A 285-nucleotide genomic window follows, 5' to 3' on the forward strand; every position below is an offset into this window, starting at 1 on the left:
AGCCCTCTGGTGCCTCTCTCCGTGTTATTGGGGTCACAACCCCCCGCGGCAGCCACGAGCAGGTTTTGCCCCTCCCTGGGGGTTACACCGTTAGCAGTGGGGGGTGTGTTGCCTCCCCCAAGTCACCCGACAGCACATCCTTGTGGGCCCTTCTCACCCCAGGGTGTTCCGTGACTGATTTTTGGGGTGAAGCTGCCTGTGATCAACTCACGAATCAATCTGGAGGCCAAATCTGCTCCCACTCTTCGTTTGGCTTGGGACAACCGACACAAGCCCCTGTTTTAA

Source organism: Acanthisitta chloris, unplaced genomic scaffold (genome assembly GCF_000695815.1).
Source record: "Acanthisitta chloris isolate BGI_N310 unplaced genomic scaffold, ASM69581v1 scaffold4234, whole genome shotgun sequence".
In the NCBI taxonomy this organism is placed as follows: Eukaryota; Metazoa; Chordata; class Aves; order Passeriformes; family Acanthisittidae; genus Acanthisitta; species Acanthisitta chloris.